Genomic DNA, 22,773 nt, shown 5'->3' with positions numbered 1-22,773 from the left:
CGATGCTTATGTGAAAAAGCTTCAACCTAATAAGCTCGAACCCAAATCGGAGAAATGTGTCTTCATAGGATATCCAAAGGAAACTATTGGATACACCTTCTATCACAGATCCGAAGGCAAGACTTTTGTTGCTAAATTCGGAAACTTTCTAGAGCAGGAGTTTCTCTCGAAAGAAGTGAGTGGGAGAAAAGTAGAACTTGATGAGGTAACTGTACCTGCTCCCTTATTGGAAAGTAGTACATCACAGAAACCGGTTTCTGTGACACCTACACCAATTAGTGAGGAAGCTAATGATGATGATCATGAAACTTCAGAACAAGATACTACTGAACCTCGTAGATCAACCAGAGTAAGATCCGCACCAGAGTGGCACGGTAATCCTGTTCTGGAAGTCATGCTACTAGATCATGATGAACCTACGAACTATGGAGAAGCGATGGTGAGCCCAGATTCCGCAAAATGGCTTGAAGCCATGAAATCTGAAATGGGATCCATGTATGAGAACAAAGTGTGGACTTTGGTTGACTTGCCCAAAGATCGGCAAGCAATTGAGAATAAATGGATCTTCAAGAAGAAGACTGACACTGACGGTAATGTTACTGTCTACAAAGCTCGACTTGTCGCAAAAGGTTTTCGACAAGTTCAAGGGATTGACTACGAGGAGACCTTCTCACTCGTAGCGATGCTTAAGTCTGTCCGAATCATGTTAGCAATTGCCGCATTTTATGATTATGAAATTTGGCATATGGATGTCAAAACTGCATTCCTAAATGGATTTCTGGAAGAAGAGTTGTATATGATGCAGCCAGAAGGTTTTGTCGATCCAAAGGGAGCTAACAAAGTGTGCAAGCTCCAGTGATCCATTTATGGACTGGTGCAAGCCTCTCGGAGTTAGAATAAATGTTTTGATAATGTGATCAAAACATTTGGTTTTGTACAGACTTTTGGAGAAGCCTGTATTTACAAGAAAGTGAGTGGGAGCTCTGTAGCATTTCTGATATTATATGTAGATGACATATTACTAATCGGAAATGATATAGAATTTCTAGATAGCATAAAGGGATACTTGAATAAGAGTTTTTCAATGAAAGACCTCAGTGAAGCTGCTTACATATCGGGCATTAAGATCTATAGAGATAGATCAAGACGCTTAATTGGACTTTCACAAAGCACATACCTTGACAAAGTTTTGAAGAAGTTCAAAATGGATCAAGCAAAGAAAGGATTCTTGCCTGTGTTACAAGGTGTGAAATTCAGTAAGACTCAATGCCCGACCACTGCAGAAGATAGAGAGAAAATGAAAGATGTTCCCTATGCTTCAGCCATAGGCTCTATCATGTATGCAATGTTGTGTACCAGACCTGATGTATGTCTTGCTATAAGTCTAGCAGGGAGGTACCAAAGTAATCCAGGAGTGGATCACTGGACAGCGGTCAAGAACATCCTGAAATACCTGAAAAGGACTAAGGATATGTTTCTCATATATGGAGGTGACAAAGAGCTCATCGTAAATGGTTACGTTGATGCAAGCTTTGAAACTGATCCGGACGATTCTAAATCGCAAACCGGATACGTGTTTACATTAAACAGTGGAGCTGTCAGTTGGTGCAGTTCTAAACAAAGCGTTGTGGCGGGATCTACATGTGAAGCGGAGTACATAGCTGCTTCGGAAGCAGCAAACGAAGGAGTCTGGATGAAGGAGTTCATATCCGATCTAGGTGTCATACCTAGTGCATTGGGTCCAATGAAAATCTTTTGTGACAATACTGGTGCAATTGCCTTGGCAAAGGAATCCAGATTTCACAAGAGAACCAAGCACATCAAGAGACGCTTCAATTCCATCCGGGATCTAGTCCAGGTGGGAGACATAGAGATTTGCAAGATACATACGGAACTGAATGTAGCTGACCCGTTAACTAAGCCTCTTCCACGAGCAAAACATGATCGACACCAAAGCTCCATGGGTGTTAGAATCATTACTATGTAATCTAGATTATTGACTCTAGTGCAAGTGGGAGACTGAAGGAAATATGCCCTAGAGGCAATAATAAAGTTATTATTTATTTCCTTATATCATGATAAAAGTTTATTATTCATGCTAGAATTGTATTATCCGGAAACATAATACTTGTGTGAATACATAGACAAACTAAACGTCACTAGTGTGCCTCTACTTAACTAGCTCGTTAATCGAAGATGGTTATGTTTCCTAACCATAGACATGTGTTGTCATTTGATTAACGGGATCACATGATTAGGAGAATGATGTGATTGACATGACCCATTCCATTAGCTTAGCACCCGATCGTTTAGTATGTTGCTATTGCTTTCTTCATGACTTATACATGTTCCTATGACTATGAGATTATGCAACTCCCGTTTGCCAAAGGAACACTTTGTGTGCTACCAAACGTCACAACATAACTGGGTGATTATAAAGGAGCTCTACAGGTGTCTCCAAAGGTACATGTTGGGTTGGCGTATTTCGAGATTAGGATTTGTCACTCCGATTGTCGGAGAGGTATCTCTGGGCCCTCTCGGTAATGCACATCACATAAGCCTTGCAAGCATTGCAACTAATGAGTTAGTTGCGAGATGGTGTATTACGAAGCGAGTAAAGAGACTTGCCGGTAACAATATTGAACTAGGTATTGAGATACCGACGATCGAATCTCAGGCAAGTAACATACCGATGACAAAGGGAACAAAGTATGTTGTTATGCGGTCTGACTGATAAAGATCTTTGAAGAATATGTGGGAGCCAATATGAGCATCCAGGTTACGCTATTGGTTATTGACCGGAGACATGTCTCGGTCATGTATACATTGTTCTCGAACCCGTAGGGTCCGCACGCTTAACGTTATGATGACAGTTTCATTATGAGTTTATATATTTTGATATACCGAAGTATGCTCGGAGTCCCAGATGTGATCATAGACATGGCGAGGAGTCTCGAAATAGTTGAGACATAAATATTGATATATTGGACGGCTATATTCGGACACCGGAAGTGTTCCGTGTGATTTCGTAGAAAACCGGAGTGCCGGAGGGTTACCGGAACCCCCCGGGAGAAGTAATGGGCCTTATGGGCCCTAGTGGAGAGAGAGAGAGGGGCGACCAGGGTGGGCCACGCGCCCCCTCCCCCTCTGGTCTGAATTGGACTAGGAGAGGGGGCCGGCGCCCCCCTTTCCTTCTCCCTCTCCCCCTTCCTTTCCCCCTCCTAGTAGGAGTATGAAAGAGGGGAGTCCTACTCCTACTAGGAGGAGGACTCCTCCTCCTTGGCGTGCCCAAGGGCCGGCCGGCCTCCCCCCTTGATCCTTTATATACGGGGGTAGGGGGCACCTCTAAACACACAAGTTGATCCTCGTGATCATTTTCTTAGCCGTGTGCGGTGCCCCCTTCCACCATACTCCTCGATAATATTGTAGCGGTGCTTAGGCGAAGCCCTGCGACGGTAGAACATCAAGATCGTCACCACGCCGTCGTGCTGACGGAACTCTTCCCCGACACTTTGCTGAATCGGAGTCCGGGGATCGTCATCGAGCTGAACGTGTGCTAAAACTCGGAGGTGTCGTAGTTTGGGTGCTTGATCGGTCGGGCCGTGAAGACGTACGACTACATCAACCGCGTTGTCATAACGCTTCCATTGTCGGTCTACGAGGGTACGTAGACAACACTCTCCCCTCTCGTTGCTATGCATCACCATGATCTTGTGTGTGCGTAGGAAATTTTTTGAAATTACTACGTTCCCCAACAGTGGCATCCGAGCCTAGGTTTTATGCGTTGATGTTGTGCACGAGTAGAACACAAGTGAGTTGTGGGTGATATAAGTCATACTGCTTACCAGCATGTCATACTTTGGTTCGGCGGTATTGTTGGATGAAGCGGCCCGGACCGACATTACGCGTACGCTTATGCGAGACTGGTTCTACCGACGTGCTTTGCACACAGGTGGCTGGCGGGTGTCAGTTTCTCCAACTTTAGTTGAACCGAGTGTGGCTACGCCCGGTCCTTGCGAAGGTTAAAACAGCACCAACTTGACAAACTATCGTTGTGGTTTTTGATGCGTAGGTAAGATTGGTTCTTGCTTAAGCCCGTAGCAGCCACGTAAAACTTGCAACAACAAAGTAGAAGACGTCTAACTTGTTTTTGCAGGGCATGTTGTGATGTGATATGGTCAAGACATGATGCTAAATTTTATTGCATGAGATGATCATGTTTTGTAACCGAGTTATCGGCAACTGGCAGGAGCCATATGGTTGTCGCTTTATTGTATGCAATGCAATCGCCCTGTAATGCTTTACTTTATCACTAAGCGGTAGCGATAGTCGTAGAAGCATAAGATTGGCAAGACGACAACGATGCTACGATGGAGATCAAGGTGTCGCGCCGGTGACGATGGTGATCATGACGGTGCTTCGAAGATGGAGATCGCAAGCACAAGATGATGATGGCCATATCATATCACTTATATTGATTGCATGTGATGTTTATCTTTTATGCATCTTATCTTGCTTTGATTGATGGTAGCATTTTAAGATGATCTCTCGCTAAATATGAAGAAGTGTTCTCCCTGAGTATGCACCGTTGCGAAAGTTCTTCGTGCTGAGACACCACGTGATGATCGGGTGTGATAGGCTCTACTTTCAAATACAACGGGTGCAAAACAGTTGCACACGCAGAATACTCAGGTTATACTTGACGAGCCAAGCATATACAAATATGGCCTCGGAACACGGAGACCGAAAGGTCGAGCGTGAATCATATAGTAGATATGATCAACATAGTGATGTTCACCAATGAAGCTACTCCATCTCACGTGATGATCGGACATGGTTTAGTTGATTTGGATCACGTGATCACTTACAGGATTAGAGGGATGTCTATCTAAGTGGGAGTTCTTTAGTAATATGATTAATTGAACTTAAGTTTGTCATGAACTTAGTACCTGATAGTATCTTGCTTGTTTATGTTTGATTGTAGATAGATGGCCGGTGATGTTGTTCCGTTGAATTTTAATGCGTTCCTTGAGAAAGCAAAGTTGAAAGATGATGGTAGCAATTACACGGACTGGGTCCGTAACTTGAGGATTATCCTCATTGCTGCACAGAAGAATTACGTCCTGGAAGCACCGCTGGGTGCCAGGCCTGCTGCTGGAGCAACACCAGATGTTATGAACGTCTGGCAGAGAAAAGCTGATGACTACTCGATAGTTCAGTGTGCCATGCTTTACGGCTTAGAATCGGGACTTCAACGATGTTTTGAACATCATGGAGCATATGAGATGTTCCAGGAGTTGAAGTTAATATTTCAAGCAAATGCCCGGATTGAGAGATATGAAGTCTCCAATAAGTTCTATAGATGCAAGATGGAGGAGAACAGTTCTGTCAGTGAGCATATACTCAAAATGTCTGGGTATAATAATCACTTGATTCAATTGGGAGTTAATCTTCCACATGATTGCGTCATTGACAGAATTCTCCAATCACTTCCACCTAGCTACAAGAGCTTCGTGATGAACTATAATATGCAAGGGATGAATAAGACAATTCCCGAGCTCTTCGCAATGCTGAAAGTTGCGGAGGTAGAAATCAAGAAGGAGCATCAAGTGTTGATGGTCAACAAGACCACTAGTTTCAAGAAAAAGGGCAAAGGGAAGAAGAAGGGGAACTTCAAAAAGAACAGCAAGCAAGTTGCTGCTCAGGAGAAGAAAACCAAATCTGGACGTAAGCCTGAAACTGAGTGCTTCTACTGCAAGCAGACTGGTCACTGGAAGCGGAACTGCCCCAAGTATTTGGCGGATAAAAAGGATGGCAAGGTGAACGAAGGTATATATGATATACATGTTACTGATGTGTACCTTACTAATGCTCGCAGTAGCACCTGGGTATTTGATATTGGTTCTGTTGCTAATATTTGCAACTCGAAACAGGGACTACGGATTAAGCGAAGATTGGCTAAGGACGAGGTGACGATGCGCATGGGAAATGGTTCCAAAGTCGATGTGATCGCGGTCGGCACGCTACCTCTACATCTACCTTTGGGATTAGTATTAGACCTAAATAATTGTTATTTGGTGCCAGCGTTGAGCATGAACATTATATCTGGATCTTGTTTGATGCGAGACGATTATTCATTTAAATCAGAGAATAATGGTTGTTCTATTTATATGAGTAATATCTTTTATGGTCATGCACCCTTGAAGAGTGGTCTATTCTTATTAAATCTCGATAGTAGTGACACACATATTCATAATGTTGAAGCCAAAAGATGCAGAGTTGATAATGATAGTGCAAATTATTTGTGGCACTGCCGTTTAGGTCATATCGGTGTAAAGCGCATGAAGAAACTCCATATCGATGGACTTTTGGAACCACTTGATTATGAATCACTTGGTACTTGCGAACCGTGCCTTATGGGCAAGATGACCAAAACACCGTTCTCCGGTACTATGGAGAGAGCAACAGATTTGTTGGAAATCATACATACAGATGTATGTGGTCCGATGAATGTTGAGGCTCGTGGCGGATATTGTTATTTTCTCACCTTCATAGATGACTTAAGCAGATATGGGTATATCTACTTAATGAAACATAAGTCTGAAACATTTGAAAAGTTCAAAGAATTTCAGAGTGAAGTTGAAAATCATCGTAACAAGAAAATAAAATTCCTACGATCTGATCGTGGAGAAGAATATTTGAGTTACGAGTTTGGTATACATTTGAAACAATGTGGAATAGTTTCGCAACTCACGCCACCCGGAACACCACAGCGTAATGGTGTGTCCGAACGTCGTAATTGTACTTTACTAGATATGGTGCAATCTATGATGTCTCTTACTGATTTACCACTATCATTTTTGGGTTATGCTTTTGAGACGGCCGCATTCACGTTAAATAGGGCACCATCAAAATCCGTTGAGACGACGCCTTATGAACTATGGTTTGGCAAGAAACCAAAGTTGTCGTTTCTAAAAGTTTGGGGCTGCGATGCTTATGTGAAAAAGCTTCAACCTGATAAGCTCGAACCCAAATCGGAGAAATGTGTCTTCATAGGATATCCAAAGGAAACTATTGGATACACCTTATATCACAGATCCGAAGGCAAGACTTTTGTTGCTAAATTCGGAAACTTTCTAGAGCAGGAGTTTCTCTCGAAAGAAGTGAGTGGGAGGAAAGTAGAACTTGATGAGGTAACTGTACCTGCTCCCTTATTGGAAAGTAGTACATCACAGAAACCGGTTTCTATGACACCTACACCAATTAGTGAGGAAGCTAATGATGATGATCATGAAACTTCAGAACAAGATACTACTGAACCTCGTAGATCAACCAGAGTAAGCTCCGCACCAGAGTGGTACAGTAATCCTGTTCTGGAAGTCATGCTACTAGATCATGATGAACCTACGAACTATGGAGAAGCGATGGTGAGCCCAGATTCCGCAAAATGGCTTGAAGCCATGAAATCTAAGATTGGATCCATGTATGACAACAAAGTGTGGACTTTGGTTGACTTGCCCAAAGATCGGCAAGCAATTAAGAATAAATGGATCTTCAAGAAGAAGACTGACGCTGACGGTAATGTTACTGTCTACAAAGCTCGACTTGTCGCAAAAGGTTTTCGACAAGTTCAAGGGATTGACTACGAGGAGACCTTCTCACCCGTAGCGATGCTTAAGTCTGTCCGAATCATGTTAGCAATTGCCGCATTTTATGATTATGAAATTTGGCAGATGGATGTCAAAACTGCATTCCTAAATGGATTTCTGGAAGAAGAGTTGTATATGATGCAGCCAGAAGGTTTTGTCGATCCAAAGGGAGCTAACAAAGTGTGCAAGCTCCAGCGATCCATTTATGGACTGGTGCAAGCCTCTCGGAGTTGGAATAAATGCTTTGATAATGTGATCAAAGCATTTGGTTTTGTACAGACTTTTGGAGAAGCCTGTATTTACAAGAAAGTGAGTGGGAGCTCTGTAGCATTTCTGATATTATATGTTGATGACATATTACTAATCGGAAATGATATAGAATTTCTGGATAGCATAAAGGGATACTTGAATAAGAGTTTTTCAATAAAAGACCTCAGTGAAGCTGCTTACATATTGGGCATTAAGATCTATAGAGATAGATCAAGACGCTTAATTGGACTTTCACAAAGCACATACCTTGACAAAGTTTTGAAGAAGTTCAAAATGGATCAAGCAAAGAAAGGATTCTTGCCTGTGTTACAAGGTGTGAAATTCAGTAAGACTCAATGCCCGACCACTGCAGAAGATAGAGAGAAAATGAAAGATGTTCCCTATGCTTCAGCCATAGGCTCTATCATGTATGCAATGCTGTGTACCAGACCTGATGTATGTCTTGCTATAAGTCTAGCAGGGAGGTACCAAAGTAATCCAGGAGTGGATTACTGGACAACGGTCAAGAACATCCTGAAATACCTGAAAAGGACTATGGATATGTTTCTCATATATGGAGGTGACAAAGAGCTCATCATAAATGGTTACGTTGATGCAAGCTTTGACACTGATCCGGACGATTCTAAATCGCAAACCGGATACGTGTTTACATTAAACAGTGGAGCTGTCAGTTGGTGCAGTTCTAAACAAAGCGTTGTGGCGGGATCTACATGTGAAGCGGAGTACATAGCTGCTTCGGAAGCAGCAAACGAAGGAGTCTGGATGAAGGAGTTCATATCCGATCTAGGTGTCATACCTAGTGCATCGGGTCCAATGAAAATCTTTTGTGACAATACTGGTGCAATTGCCTTGGCAAAGGAATCCAGATTTCACAAGAGAACCAAGCACATCAAGAGACGCTTCAATTCCATCCGGGATCTAGTCCAGGTGGGAGACATAGAGATTTGCAAGATACATACGAAACTGAATGTAGCAGACCCGTTAACTAAGCCTATTCCACGAGCAAAACATGATCGACACCAAAGCTCCATGGGTGTTAGAATCATTACTATGTAATCTAGATTATTGACTCTAGTGCAAGTGGGAGACTGAAGGAAATATGCCCTAGAGGCAATAATAAAGTTATTATTTATTTCCTTATATCATGATAAAAGTTTATTATTCATGCTAGAATTGTATTATCCGGAAACATAATACTTGTGTGAATACATAGACAAACTAAACGTCACTAGTGTGCCTCTACTTAACTAGCTCGTTAATCGAAGATGGTTATGTTTCCTAACCATAGACATGTGTTGTCATTTGATTAACGGGATCACATCATTAGGAGAATGATGTGATTGACATGACCCATTCCATTAGCTTAGCACCCGATCGTTTAGTATGTTGCTATTGCTTTCTTCATGACTTATACATGTTCCTATGACTATGAGATTATGCAACTCCCGTTTGCCGGAGGAACACTTTGTGTGCTACCAAACGTCACAACGTAACTGGGTGATTATAAAGGAGCTCTACAGGTGTCTCCAAAGGTACATGTTGGGTTGGCGTATTTCGAGATTAGGATTTGTCACTCCGATTGTCGGAGAGGTATCTCTGGGCCCTCTCGGTAATGCACATCACATAAGCCTTGCAAGCATTGCAACTAATGAGTTAGTTACAAGATGGTGTATTACGAAACGCGTAAAGAGACTTGGCGGTAACAAGATTGAACTAGGTATTGAGATACCGACGATCGAATCTCGGGCAAGTAACATACCGATGACAAAGGGAACAAAGTATGTTGTTATGCGGTCTGACCGATAAAGATCTTCGAAGAATATGTGGGAGCCAATATGAGCATCCAGGTTCCACTATTGGTTATTGACCGGAGACATGTCTCGGTCATGTCTACATTGTTCTCGAACCCGTAGGGTCCGCACGCTTAACGTTACGATGACAGTTTCATTATGAGTTTATATATTTTGATATACCGAAGTTTGTTCAGAGTCCCGGATGTGATCATGAACATGATGAGGAGTCTCGAAATAGTCGAGACATAAAGACTGATATATTGGACGGCTATATTTGGACACCGGAAGTGTTCCGGGTGATTTCGGAGAAAACCGGAGTGCTGGAGGGTTACCGGAACCCCTCCGGGAGAAGTAATGGGCCTTATGGGCCCTAGTGGAGAGAGAGAGGGGCGGCCAGGGTGGGCCGCGCGCCTCCTCCCCCTCTGGTCCGAATTGGACTAGGAGAGGGGGGCGGCGCCCCCCTTTCCTTCTCCCTCTCCTCCTTCCTTCCCCCTCCTAGTAGGAGTAGGAAAGAGGGGAGTCCTACTCCTACTAGGAGGAGGACTCCTCCTCCTTGGCGCGCCCAAGGGCCGGCCGGCCTCCCCCTTGCTCCTTTATATACGGGGGCAGGGGGGCACCTCTAAACACACAAGTTGATCCTCGTGATCGTTTTCTTAGCCGTGTGCGGTGCCCCCTTCCACCATACTCCTCGATAATATTGTAGCGGTGCTTAGGCGAAGCCCTACGATGGTAGAACATCAAGATCGTCACCACGCCGTCATGCTGACGGAACTCTTCCCCGACACTTTGCCAGATCGGAGTCCGGGGATCGTCATCGAGCTGAACGTGTGCTAAAACTCGGAGGTGCCGTAGTTTCGGTGCTTGATCGGTCGGGCCGTGAAGACGTACGACTACATCAACCGCGTTGTCATAACGCTTCCGCTGTCGGTCTACGAGGGTACGTAGACAACACTCTCCCCTCTCATTGCTATGCATCACCATGATCTTGCGTGTGCGTAGGAAATTTTTTGAAATTACTACGTTCCCCAACAGTTACTTGCCCGAGATTCGATCGTTGATATCATCATACCTAGTTCAATCTCGTTACCAGCAAGTTTCTTTACTCGTTTTGTAATGCATCATCCCGCAACTAACTCATTAGTCACATTGCTTGCAAGGCTTATAGTGATGTGCATTACCGAGAGGGCCCAGAGATACCTCTCCGACAATCGGAGTGACAAATCCTAATCTTGATCTATGCCAACTAAACAAACACCATCGGAGACACCTGTAGAGCATCTTTATAATCACCCAGTTACGTTGTGACGTTTGATAGCACACTAAGTGTTCCTCCGGTATTCTGGGGTTGCATAATGTCATAGTCATAGGGACATGCATAAGTCATGAAAAAAGCAATAGCAATAAACTAAACGATCATAGTGCTAAGCTAACAGATGGGTCTTGTCCATCACATCATTCTCTAATGATGTGATCCCATTCATCACATGAAAACACATGTCTATGTCTAGGAAACTTAACCATCTTTGATTAACGAGCTAGTCTAATAGAGGCATACTAGGGACACTCTGTTTGTCTATGTATTCACACATGTACTAAGTTTCCGATTAATACAATTCTAGCATGAATAATAAACATTTATCATGATATAAGGAAATATGAATAACAACTTTATTATTGCCTCTAGGGCATATTTCCTTCACTCTTCTAGGAACTATCCTAGGACAGTTGCAGAATTGTTCAATATCAAACAGTCTAGCCTTAGAGTTACGTTTGAGAGGGCATTTGGAGCTCTAAAGAATAGATTTAAGATTCTGGATCAGAAGACATTCCTCCCTTTTCCCACCCAAGTTAAGCTTTTTCTTGTATGTTGCATTATTCACAATTGGACCCTAGAAGAATGGTGTTGTGATGATCTTGTGCTAGAGGAGAAAGATGTGTCGGCTAATGATGTTGATGACTCCGGCCATGGTGTGGAGGCACATGAGAATGAAGCTTCGAAGAGCAAAAGGTCGAAGTGGCTAAGGTAATGTGCGTAAATAGAGGTAACACAAGGATCTGAAGAAGAAGAAGAAGAAGCAGAGTGAGAAGCAACAACGGGAGAAGAAGAAGACGAGGATCGATTTACCCCTAGTTCAACACCATTGAACATTCCCCTGTTAAGACATATGATTGTTGATTTGTATTGCAATTTGTTACTCCATCCAATCCAAAATAAGTGTCATGGTTTCAGTTTAAACCTAAAACCACGACACTTTGGATCGGGGCAAGTAGTAGGTAGGATGAGCTGTCATTTGTTTACTAAACAATACTTATTTCATGCTCCATATGTAGTGTAATGTATAGTAAGATCATCTACAGTCGGGCGCATCAAACCCACGTCACACACCTAGACGGACGGTCCGATCATAAAAATGTGACCCAAACGGGCTCCTCATACCGGCCCTAAAGAACCAGGCTGATTGGCACCCCTCATATCTAGGCCAAATCTGGGATGGATATGAGGAGGCCCGGGCGCGTGTAAACCCTAGTCCTCTCTATCTACGACCTAGGGTTCTCATTAGGGATCCTATCTGGAACTCAATTCTTGGTAGACATCTCAAACACCATTGTAATCCTCTACACGAGGTATCCCTCACCATGAATACCAAGACAAAGCGGGATGTAGGGTATTACTCTTTGGAGGCCCGGGCCTGGGTAAATAGTGTGTGCAAACTCCATTCTGATACTTCTGGTCTTGTCATGAACCCTACCGAGGGATCTGACGGGAATTCACTCCGTCAATATGCTCCACTACGAGGGGCAATGCAGGGATAACACAGAAGCTCACGAAGCTTTGGTATGATCTGCAACGCTGGAGCCACGACCGCAACAATGGACGGGCCCTCAGTGGAGGATGAAACAATGGGCAAGGAGGGCAGAGCCGACGAAGTGTCCCCAACACGAGGGAGAAACGAGCATAGAGCTCCACACCCTTATCCCCCTGAGGGGCCAACACCGACCCCACCAAGAAGACACGACATATGAGTAGTATGGCCGACACAAGGGAAAACCTGCTAAAAACAGTCTCCGCCTGCTCCAACAATCTCTCAATCCGCGCTAGATAGCCTTGTTGCAGAGCAGACTGAAGCACCACATGAGATGAGGTTGTCGGGCCAACGAGAGCAGAAACGACCGACACCGAAGACCCACGATGAAGCACCTTGGAGGGGAGCGTGGAACCCATTGGACTCTCACATGCATCTGGAGCTTGATGATGCTCAGCACCGAGGCAGTGCACTGACGGCGTGACAAGGCATGCCAGCGGGCTGAGCGGACGCCAAGGATTGTGGCACTCGCATACGTTGTGACCGTTCTTTCACTGCAAGGATTCCGGTCTAGTGCAACAAAATTTATTGCCACAATTATGTTTCGTTGCAATAGAACACAATATTACCACAAATTACTGGGTTGTGGTAATAGGAACAACGTACTGCCACAACTAAGTTTTATCGTGATAAATACTCATTTTGTTGCAATAGAGGCTCCGTATTGCAACAAACTATAGTGTCATTGCAATACGGTAGCGATATTGCGACAAACAAGTTTCGTTGCGTGAGCCAGTTAGTTGGTTGCAATAGAGACTAGGTATTTCAACAGAATAACTATTCGTGGTAATATTTGGAAAGATATTGCAACATCCGTATGATGTTGCATTAGTTATAAATATTGTTGCGAAAATTGGCTAAATATTGCAACAAAATATGTATTGGTCACAACAGTATATATGTTTATGGCCTCAATTTCGTTGCGTTGCAATAACTATTGTTTATTGCGACAAATTGTGTATCCATGGTAATATGTAGAGCATAGTGCAAAAATCCCCTATTGTTATGAAAAAGAACAAGATATTGGCAACGATATTCATATAGTTAACGACGGACCTTCACTGGGGCCTTCTGGCATGTGGCCCACTAGCAAAATTGCATTCTTTTTAGTAGCCCTAATCCTATCATGGCCTGCAGCCCATCAGTCCATGATTGGTTGCCATATGACCACAATACATAGCTAGAGATAACGACCTACTCTGTAAAAAAATAGAGAACGACCTAGATGAACGGGACAACTTCTTCTCATCTCCATGCGGCTTCGGTAGCAGATCACTAGGTGCCTAGGTCCTCTGTCACTTTCGGTTGGCCTCCATCCTCACTCAATCCCCCTCCCCGAGTTAATTTCATCCAGAAACAACACTTGAGACAGTTGTAACGAATTAGTATCACTATTTAAAATTTTGCATATCAGTACCATATTTAGGTCAAGCTGTTACAAAATGATCTAAACCATGTGGTTTAGTTACATATAAGTACCACAATTGGTGTAGTGCAAGCGGATTGGTACCACATATAAACACGTATTGACGGAAACTGACCAGCGGGATCCCCTGTCAAGGGCTGATGTGGCATGTTCTTTTGCTTGGTTTACATTTAATGACACAAATGGCCTCATTTGCAGGGAAAACTAAAAATCCGGCACCAAAAATTAAAAGACACGCTCGCCCGCCAGGATTCGAAACTTGGACGCACAGAATGCGGTAGAAGCTCGCTGACCACTACTCCACACAATTGCATGTGATAAAGTTGAGGCTTTCTTGTTTTTATACTCTAACTTATACCCTGTTTCTTTTATGGACGACTGTTTCGTTTTTAATATGTTTTTGGGTTTCTTTTATCTTTTTAGACACAAAAAAATGGCGCCTAAGTGATTCGAACACAGGAGCTCGCGCATATTTCTAACTCATATTTGTATATATAAAAGTTGAGGCACACATATTTCTATCTCATATAAGTACTCCCTCCAGGACAGTAATTTTGGTTTTTCTTCAAACTGAAGATTAATCTACATTCTGGAACAAAAAATACGTGATTCACAGAGCTATCATACCCGCGACCTAAAGCGTGTTGGGCCAACTGTAGGAAGTAGTATATTTACCTGCAGATATATTTGTTGCCATGTACAGTAAGTAATATATTTATCTGCTTCTACTAAAAAAATGGAAATTTTGCTGCATATTTATTTTCTGGAAAATTTTAAAAATGTTGAGAACGCTTTTGGAAAATGTTGAACGTGTATTTGTTTTTAAATGTTCATCATGCATTCAGAAAATTGACAATGTGTATTCCAAATAAGGTTAGACGTGTATTAAAAAATTATTGTGTAAAATCATTCTTATATTTCTTTTATCTTTTTTCAGATCTTGGGTATTCTTCGGGTTTCCATTTTTTTTATGCACACTTCTTTTTTATATAAGTTTTGTAATAAACGGTATATGTTTTTTCAATACTGTCCACATATTTTTAATTTATACTGAACTTTTTATTATGTCACATTTTTTGAAAATACACACCAAAAATTCTTTTATAAATACACACTGAAGACTATTGTATAATATATGAACAATTTTCTTATATATACATTGAACATTTTCTAATAAAGTTTTAGGATCAATCTCAAAAGACAAACAAGTAGTTACAATTTAACGTGGCAATTTTAATCTGCTTGCTTCTCAAAAGACAACAGCACGTCAATACTAAAGAAACACAAGACGAAGCAACTAAATCAGACAAAAACCAAACTAACAAGTCGCGTACTCGCGCCAGTAACATTTGTAGCAAGTCTGTAAGGATTACCCTACACCAAATAGCGCACTTGTGACAATGACAGAGAGGCAGTTAGCAGGCTAAGTGGCTAACACAAACAACTACGGGGGGATCTGATGGTGCAGAGCTTAGCACGAAAGAAAAGGGTTTTCGTCTTTACGAAGTAACCTTGACGGCCGCTGGTGAGCTTCACGTGGACGCCCTTGTCGACGAACTTGGTCAGGTCAAGCGCGGTCTCCTTGCGCTGGCAGGGGCGGATGGGCACGCCGACGCCGGCGCTGCTTCGCGGTGGTGCCGTACTGCCGAAGGCGTTGTAGTCGGCAGCCCGGCAGGGACTGACGGGAGGGGCCGGCGAGGCGGCGAAAATGACTGGGCGAGGCACTGAGGCAGGTGCTGGCGGCGGATCGAACGCGTAGAGCAGAGGGGATCAGGGCAATCAGCTGGCGTCGACAGGCACGGGACGAGCAGTCTAGGCAGTAGGCTGTTCCTGGGCTTTTTTTCTCGGGCCATCCTCCTAGTAAATAACCCAGCCTATAGCTCCACCCCGCGCCCCCTGTTGCACCGGCCCTGTGTTTTTTGTTCGTTTTTACTTTTCCTTTATATTTTCTGATTTTGTTTTATTCTATGTTAAAATAATTTGCGATTGCAAAAAGATTCTAAATTTTCAAAAAATATGAATTTTCAAAAAAAGTTCTTGAATTAAAAAACTGTTCATGATTTCAAAATAATAAACATTTTTCAATTTAATTGAACATTTTTATTTTGAAGAACAAATTTTTATGAGCATTTTTAATAATGGTGAATAATTTTTGTATTTGATGAACACGTTTGAGTTCGAGGAACCTTTTTTGAACTTGATGAACAAAATTTGTTCAATATTTCCTTTTTGAACAAATGGATGAACAAATTTAAATTCAATGAACAATTTTCGAAAACTATGAACAAAATTCGTATTTTATGAACATATTTTTAGTTCAATGGCCAAATTTAGAATTTTGAAGAACATTTTTGAAATAGGTGAACAAAAAATTGAATTCAATGAAGATTTCTTGAATCGTTAAACTTTTGTTTTACGTGGAAAATGGGCCGGCCAATATGACAGCCCAATGCACGAGGGGGTGTGTGTGCATGCCAGGTCGCTTGCGGGCGACCTGTGCGCCATATGGGATCCCCCGATCGAGAGGCAGAGGAGCAGACCTAGCGATTTGGGCGAGATCGCAATGGAGGGCGGCAGACGCGTGGTTGAACTGGAAAGAAGGTGAAGAGAAGTAGGGCTATCTTTGCTGATGGGCTAATGTAGAGCGCTACTATATTCAACCTAGTATTCAGAGCCCAGGTGACAGAGTTCCGGGTCAACAGAGTTTTGACCATTTTCCAAAAATTTTGCAGAACTGAAAGTGAAATTCCAACTTTACGAGAGACTTACCTGTTCAAACTTGACAGATTGGAATTTCTGAGTTCAAACATTGAATCTACAAACAAGGATATCAGAAAGTGTATTCTCTATCAGGACCTTCTGATGAGTGCACAACTTCAATTCAGACATGGTTTATGTAGACAAACTAGACGTACATGCCCTTTTTCTCAAAAAAGGGATCTCCGATTGGATTATATTGGGTCGGCATCGTCCTCGCACTAGAAGCCCCGATGAGTTGGTACCTTGGGAGCTCCGGTTACAATTAGCTAGGGCTTTCTAGTTGTAAAATACCGAATATATGTAGTGTCATTTGATTTTATTCCCCCGGTATGTGTGGAAACCACAAGACCTTCGATGAAGATGATCTATATATGTTCTTGGTATTGGAATTTCCATGCAAGGTTCTAGTATGCCCTGACAACTACTCTTTCTCCCATGTGATTCTAGTATCAATCTTTCCATGTGAGATTCTAGTTCGGCGTGGTCGTCGGATCTTTCTTGGATTGGATTATATTGGATCGAGTTTGCACTGTAAGCCCCGGTGAGTTGGTAGCCTGGGATCGCCTGTTACGGTTAGCTAGGGTTTGCTAGTTGGAAAATGCCGAATATATGTGGTGGCATTTGATTTTTGGTTGTATGATTAACATGATGATTCCCTATATATGTGTATAAACTACTTGTTGATCAGGGACAGAGACGATGATGAGGAGATAGATGAGTTATGGCTCTATCCCCCCCAATACGTGTGGAAACCACAAGACCTTCGATGGAGATGATTTATATATGTTCTTGGTGTAGGTATTTCCATGTGTAGCTGGGTCTTCTTTGGATTCGATTCTATTGGATTTGCGGACCAACCGGTAAGAAGAAAGCAGTCGATCCATTGGGGGTTTATTGCATGTGTGCGCGCGCGCGTTTTCCATCACGTCCTTCGTGTTCTTTGCCATCTCCCGTCCTACCGCCCCATCACAAGATCGAACTGTGAGATCGGGACCGACATAGATCGATCGTCTCATCACCCCATATCTACTCATGTTCAAGGCAAGAGTAAAGCGAGGGTGACATACGATTTCTACCAATGAGTGCAGAACACAACATCTCCATTACCCTCGCCGTCTCGGTTGTTGTTCCTGTGTCGACTACATACTCTCCCCGCCAGCACACCATCATGTACGATTCGCAACGACGCGAACATCTATCTCGGCCAGTCAGCGAAAAAAAAATTACAAACAAATTTTAGTAATATTATTTTCAGCAGCAGATATATTCCATATTGATTTGATTTTTTTAAATTTATTTAATTATTCCTTAAAACACTGCTTTCCAAACAAATAATTAAGCGTGTACTCTGCTTTAGGGAAGTAATTTTTAACCTTCCCGCTAAAGCCTTCAGTCTCCCTCCATTTTTTTTAATTTCCCACCAAATAATTTGGTCGTCTCTACCGCCACAATTTCTTAACCTCCCCGTTAAACACCCCTCACAGATTTTCCCGATTATTTCTCTTCACCAAATCGTAGATCAGATCTGAGCTCTCTCGTCCTGGTTCCTCCGTCCTCACGGCGTCATGACGGCGTCGACACTGCAGACCACACCGGAGTCCATCGAACATACACTGCCTCAGGTTATTCCTTTCTCCCAAATCTCCTCCGTGCAGCGCAGCGCCTAGAGTCGGGCGAAGGCTGCGTCCTCGGCGGCACTAGGAGAGGCCGGGGATGAAACCGGCGAGGCCCTCGTGGTTGGTGAGCATGGCCCAGACGACGTCGAGCGGAGCGCCGACCCGCACCCGCGCGCGCACCAGCCGCCGGTTCTTCTTCGGTTCTTCCCCGACAGTTTCCGCACCTCCATCTCGAACGCGTACTGCTCGTCCTGGCCCTCTTCCACCTCCCTGCCCCCTGCGGTCATTAGATCCTTACCTTCGTAGGTGTCCAGTGTCCTCGCCGGCGACATCGGGGGCGCTCTCGGAGGAGGACGAGGAGGAGGCCGGGAGGGGGGTTCCGTTGGGAAGGGGCGGGGCGAGAGACGAAGCGGATGCGCGCGGGGCTGCAGAAATTGGTGGTGGTGGCGACGGTCAGGAGGAGGCAGAGGCGGAGGCGGAGGCGGAGGCGGAGGCGGTGGGGGTGGGGGCGGTCATGGGGAGACGAGGAGGAGGGGCAGCAGGAGGCGGTGGGTGGTATGGCCATAGCAGCGCCCCCTTTCTATCGTAGAACAACCACGCGGACGGCCGCCGTGCAACACTCCTTACCCTCGCCTCTGGCATAGCCGCCGGGATGCAATTGCCTACCTGGCCTTCCTACTACAACAACCCCCAGGATGCAACCGCCGTGCAGCACTCCTCACTGTCAATACCGTCCACGGCGACCATAGCCACTCCCTCACGCATTGAAGAGGATGTTCCTCCGTCGCTTCCCTTGCCATCGAAGTTATCGTTTCGTCGCCGTCCACTTCCGCATGGTCTGCATCCTCACAGCTCCCTTTCCTCTCCTGCAAGAACCTAAGATCTGAAGATGTCACTGCAACTACAAGTGAAAGGATCCAAGATCCTCACCAACGTACTTGCTTGATGCTTTACAATTACTGCTACGCTTGTAGATATATAGATATACTTGGCTTGAAGTTGAATTTCTACTAGTGTTGTTGGCTTGTTGCTGTACTCTTTCATGGGTATTGTCCAATAGTAATATTCCATGGGTAATGTTCAATAGCATTTATGGAACAGGAAAGAATGCTATTTATAAAATTAACTGACCAGGATACTGAAGATGTCTTGCTTGTGCTGCACATACACAGGTAGTTTGTTTCTTTCTGTAACTAAAACGTTGAGTTTACTGAATCTTGTGTCTTTCTGTAACTGAAACGTTGCGTTTACTGAATCTTGTTTCTTTCTGTACACTGGCTAGTGATCCTCGGCTGTACATATACTGCAGTAGTTTGTGTCTTTCTACGACTGAGAGAAGTAGACAAACATCATCGGCTGCACTAAATAGTGTTATTTCGTACGAATGTATTGATGTTTCCCTGTCAAGTTGGCCTATGTGGGTGTATGCCATGGCCAGGGACTGGTGTCAACTGACACAAGTCATATCTTGCAATTTCTTCATAAATCTGTGTTAATTACTGTCCATATACGTATGCTGACCCCTTTGCAATGAAGGCTGACACTATAGTAGTTTTTGTCTAGCTTCGTCCCTGGCCATGGCGGCTGCGACCACGACCACAACTCCTGTATTTTTGTATTTTGGAGTGTCCCACGTTTTGTGTAAATAGTCCCAAGTTTTCTTTTTGACTATGTAAAATATTACCAAGTTAATATCAGAACCACTGTCCTATACTGAACCATACTGCCACATTCAGCGTATTTGACCTTGGTAGTTTGCTTACCACATTCAGGCTACATTTGATTTCATTTAATCTCTAAAGCCTAGCTTATTTTTGCTTACAACAGCTTCTGTATAGACTTGAATAGATATTTTTCCGGTCACTTTTTTATGCCTGCTTTAAGTACCGCATTTCTTCTGAAATTGACTGAAATTATGATATTACTTACAGGAGGGCACGGTGATGAATTCAACGCAATATCCTGCTAATAGCAGATCGAGTACAATACACGGCAACTTGATAATAATATTTATGTTCACTTCAATAGCTAGGGATGCGTCAGGTAATGTGCACGCTTCAGAGGAAAGAGATGATGCACATTACTCCTTTCTGCAAGGTACACAACATCCTTAATTCTTAATGACTTATCTGAATGGTGCATATTGATAATGCTAAGTCCCTTAATTGTTTTTGTGTTCAGTAAAGAAAGGATTTGTTCCCATAACAAGGATGGAAAGTATTTGCCAAAAAAAACAAGGATGGAAAGTATAACAGCTTACAAAAACCAACGTGGACAACACAGATCTGGTAAAAAAATTATGACATTTAAGCTATCTCTAACACTTGCTATTATGCATAAAATCCTTGATTGCTTAATCATCAAAACCGTTAATCCTTATACAGGAACTCGAGTAAATCATACTCACAAATAAGTTTTTGAGAAGGTACGAGTCTAACTAAATATGCATGCTTCGATGCTAACTGTACTTCCATGTGTCAAGCATCTCATTGTTATACTATTTGCAGAGAGACTTGGAAACCAGAGAAGAGGAGCGAAGATCAAGACTAGAATTTGAAAAAAAACATGATGGCAAAGTTTACAGAATTGAGCCAACAGATGGGAACCCAACAGCTGATTACATTCATATGCTTGTGACCTTGTAAGATTTATGTTGCTTAATTGCATTGCTAAAAGTGCACTTCTATTTTCAGGTGCTAACGAAGAGGATTAACAAAGGAAATAGTATCCAAACTTGCAAAATACTCTTTTACATAGATCTACTCCTAATAAGACTCCAGTTGCAAGGCCAACTGTTATTTCTTCAAATGCTCTCATACAAGTTGCAACGAGGAATTCTCGAATGTTTAAAGCAATGGTAAGTCACAGCCTTGCTTTCTCTTCATGTTCACCTGCATTTTATACGTCATTGGCCTTCATAATTAGCTAGTTGATGCTTCTTTTTCACCATGTGTTGTTGCTGCATTAAGGCGCAACTTCAAAAAATGAATATGTGCTAGCTAGGGACATGAACTTAACTGAAACTATACATCAAATCACAACTTAAGTCACATCGGAAGCTTTTAGTACTTAGGCTTTAGACATTTACAGTTGTAAAATTGTTCTGATCGCTCAGTCATATGCTTGTTGAGACAGTGTTACTTCAGTTAGTCTGACGACATTTTTTTCACAATGGGGTTGGAATAATTGTACGGCATAAGTTATTTGGACTCATTAACTAGAACTATTTTTTTGTTTTCTTGATTGCAGGATCCAAAGAACTAGCTGGACTGGACTCTAGATCATGGACAGTTTAGTTTGGCACTTAATTAGGATGGCTAAATTACATCTGAGTTTCATTTGATGGATATTTGCTATGAGAATTATGAATTTATGAATGTACATATTATATGTATGGTTTGGAATATTGTAATTGAATGCCTGTATTTTTTTACGGTTGCAATGGGCTATTACCACAACCAACTTTTGGTTGAAATAGAGTATCGCCATGAAAAGTTGGCATTGTTACAGTAGCTTCTCGCTACAAGCATTTTGATCGTTGTGATAACTATTTGGTGCTACCGAACTAAGTTTTGTTGAAATAGAGTATCGTCACAAAAAGTTTAAATTGTCGCAATAGTTTTTTGCCATGAATAGTTTACTTGTTGTGATACCTATTTATCACAGCAAAACGATTGTGTTGCAATTTCCTGTTTCGACGACTGAAATATTTGTTGCCATAAGTTTAGCACCACAAGTGTAACGGTTCGTGGCAAAATGCCTGCTACCACAAAAACAAGGATTGTTGCCATATATTGTTGCCACAATTAATTATTGCCATGGAAGAGTATGCGCTACGAAACAAGCGTCGTTGGCATAGATTGTTGCCACAAATGTCTATCGCCACGAGCTATTAGTTGCCACGATTAGTTACATGTTGCATTAAAGCTATCTCCACAAACCAAATTGTGGCATCAGGTGAGTGTTGCCGCGGAAAACCATGTGGCGACTTTCCCACATGGTTGTTGCAATAGCGCACTTTATTGCCACATTTTCTTTTTTGTGGCAACAACCTATTACCATGTGTCCAGTCGCAACGGCTGCCAACGAAAGTCGTTTTGTGGCAATAGGTACTTATCACCACAAATCAGTATGTATTGCGACGAACGATTTTGTTGCAATAGACCCGGATCCTTGTACTGTTTAAACATCAGGAACACCGAAGCAGATCTCTAAAAACAGCCGCATGGTGCCGAAGAGCGAGGCATCTACAACATCTACCAAAGAGCCAAGCGCGGATTGGTGAGGAGGCAATGTTAGTGCTGGCAACGACGGATGGCGTGGACCACGCTGAGGCAACACATCTTGCCATCTCCTGCTTGCCTCTTCTCCTTCGCACCCATGCTCATGTGAGCC

At 43.0% G+C, this 22,773-nt stretch overlaps 1 long non-coding RNA gene across 5 annotated transcripts; it reads left to right on the top strand.

Moving 5' to 3' along the window:
• The first annotated feature begins 18,218 nt into the window (after positions 1–18,218).
• LOC123189639 (uncharacterized) lies at positions 18,219–21,772 on the top strand. Of its 5 annotated transcripts, none has more exons than XR_006495917.1 (6): positions 18,219–18,384; positions 20,310–20,475; positions 20,560–20,666; positions 20,763–20,803; positions 20,886–21,235; positions 21,628–21,772. It is a non-coding gene; the product is annotated as an uncharacterized lncRNA (long non-coding RNA). The 5 variants fall into 5 exon arrangements; XR_006495920.1 differs by having other exon boundaries at positions 18,259–18,617; XR_006495919.1 differs by lacking the exon at positions 18,219–18,384 and adding an exon at positions 18,876–19,214.
• Positions 21,773–22,773: the final 1,001 nt, after the last annotated feature.

Source organism: Triticum aestivum, chromosome 2A (assembly GCF_018294505.1).
Source record: "Triticum aestivum cultivar Chinese Spring chromosome 2A, IWGSC CS RefSeq v2.1, whole genome shotgun sequence".
Lineage (NCBI taxonomy): Eukaryota > Viridiplantae > Streptophyta > Magnoliopsida > Poales > Poaceae > Triticum > Triticum aestivum.
The sequence above is the reverse complement of the archived record's forward strand: the minus strand, read 5'-3'. Positions and strand labels throughout refer to the sequence as shown.